Source organism: Aplysia californica, unplaced genomic scaffold (genome assembly GCF_000002075.1).
Source record: "Aplysia californica isolate F4 #8 unplaced genomic scaffold, AplCal3.0 scaffold00154, whole genome shotgun sequence".
Classification (NCBI taxonomy): domain Eukaryota; kingdom Metazoa; phylum Mollusca; class Gastropoda; order Aplysiida; family Aplysiidae; genus Aplysia; species Aplysia californica.
In genome coordinates this window covers 149,718-152,045 of record NW_004797424.1, presented here as the reverse complement: position 1 = coordinate 152,045, position 2,328 = coordinate 149,718, and the positions used below count along the sequence as shown (strand labels likewise).

Here is a 2,328-nt window from a genome sequence, read left to right as displayed (position 1 = left end):
CCCCCCTCTTTCATTTTTAAGCTTTGTGAAATGAAGGGTAAATAATTATAACCTTCTCCTCACTTCTTTTGACATTAAGTCTCCATGAGGAAATGTTCTGACAAGTGAAAGGTAAGGTCATTAAAGGATATTTTCACCACGGGCAACAGCATGATATTAGTTATAGTAGGCTTATTAGTAGTCACTAAGTAAACTGTTCAGGGCTGTGGTTTCATCTAGTCTAGTGAAGAGGTAGTCCTATTATTATTGTAATGTAAACGACATTGAACAGGTGCAGTGATAGATATACTCGATACAATATTTTATACATTTGGGTTCTTGGATATCTTGAATAGGAAAAGAGTTAGAGATAGATAAGTGAGCTACCCCTTCATGCCTCTGAATTCGATTAGATAATCATCCATGTTTATGAATGAACTTATGAATGCAGCGATTTACTTTTCCGTCTGTCTAAAGTTAGGTTATGGTGTGAATAGCAAGCACTGGAACTTTCCTTGGTATCAAAAATAAAATAAAAAAGTAGATGAGAAAAAGCTATAGAAAATTGAAGTTTTGAGAAGAACGACATTTTGTTGCCTAATAGGCAAAATAAAAGTTCAAGGACATTGATTGTAACACAAAGAGTATGCATTTTTAAAGATTACAAGTGGGGGAGGGCTTGGGTGGGAACAAACTGATCTCTGCACGTATGCTGTCAAGGAGTGAGATCGGCCACCCTGAACTCGGCGACTTTTTCAAAGCAAAGAGTACGTAAAAGATAAAGGAAAAGCAACGTACGTGTACAAGTGAGAGGTCAATATCTATAGCCTGCTCCCCACTCTCTTGATGAAATGTTCTCACGGGTCAAAGGTCAGAAAAGGAGATTTCCACCCCTGGTAACAGAATGATATTAGTCAGTTTTAGTAGGCCTATTGTTAGTCACTATGTAACCTAGAACAACCAAGAAATAATGGGTGACTTCAATGGACACGTAGGCCCAAGAAGAACACCATGTGAAAACTACCTTGGACCACACGGTGACACCAGTTCAGATTATAACTATAATGGGGAACAACTATTAGCTCTCTGTGCAGAGTATGAATTATACGTCACAAATACATTTTACCAGCACAGGCCAATTCAAACTCAGTCGTGCTACACATTAAACAATCTAGGAATTTCCTCACAAATCGACTTCATAGAACAAAAACAACTGATGCAAAATCAATCCCAAACATCACATTTGATACAGATCTCCGACCAGTGATGATGACGAGTAAAGAGAAAAAAAAGACCCATGCGAAAACAGAAGAAGAAACATTCAGAGAAAATTAATTTACGAAAACTCAACGAAGAGAGCAATGTGCAGAAAGTTGAGGACGAGATCACAAAGAGACTATAAAACCAAGACACCAGTTCGATGAACGTTGAAGAAACATGGACTCTCTTTAATACTTGCTAACAGAAACACTGATGTAAGTGGAAAGAAGAGAATTGGGAGAGGATACATTAAAGGAATACCATGGTGGAATGACAACTTTAAAGAGGCCATCAAAGAAAAGAAGAAACTTTTTCAAAAATGGATAAAATCTAAGGACGAAAACGACTACACGCAATTCAGACTAGCAAGAAGGAACTGCAACAGAGTTGTTAGAGCATCAAAAAACGAATCTTGGACAAAAAATGGAAAACACCTTAGCGAACTTGGCCATAAATCACCAGGTGACTTCTACAGAAGTGTAAAATCAATGAGGCTCAGAGAAGAACCGTACGACCCAACAACTATAATTAATGACAAAACAGAAAACCCCATTATCGACAGCTCCAAAATCAAATCTAGATGGAGAGAATATTTCTCAAAACTTTAGTCAAAAGCAATCAAACAAAAAATTCCAACCGTCACCCAGGGAAAGAAGAACCAACCATCCTACCATCAGAGGTCAGACGAGCAGTTAAAACTAGCCCCCCCCAAAAAAAAACCAAAAACAACAACAACAAAAAAAAACAACAGAAGCGCAGGAATAGATGAGCTCACCACGGAGACCATCCTAGCATGTGGTGAAACTGGAATAACTTGGCTCAGAAAAATCTTCCAGAAAGCATGGACAGAAAGAAAAGTTCCCGGCGACTGGCAAAAAGCGGCCGTAGTACCAATCTGGAAGAAGAAAGGCAGTAAGAGAGACTGTGGAATGTGTAGAGGCATTTCACTGCTAAGCAATGTGGGCAAGATGTTCGCCGAGATATTGGCATGGCGAACAAGACACAAAGTTGAGGATACACATCAACAACACCAGTCTCAGACAGGTCCAAGAATTTAAGTACCCCGGAAGTATATTCACAGAGGATGGA

At 39.0% G+C, this 2,328-nt stretch overlaps 1 protein-coding gene across 1 annotated transcript in view; it reads right to left on the bottom strand.

Moving 5' to 3' along the window:
* The window catches only part of LOC101846131 (receptor-type tyrosine-protein phosphatase eta), a gene marked incomplete at its 5' end in the record, with an annotated part of 26,427 nt that overhangs the window by 8,701 nt on the left and 15,398 nt on the right, over nt 1–2,328 (bottom strand).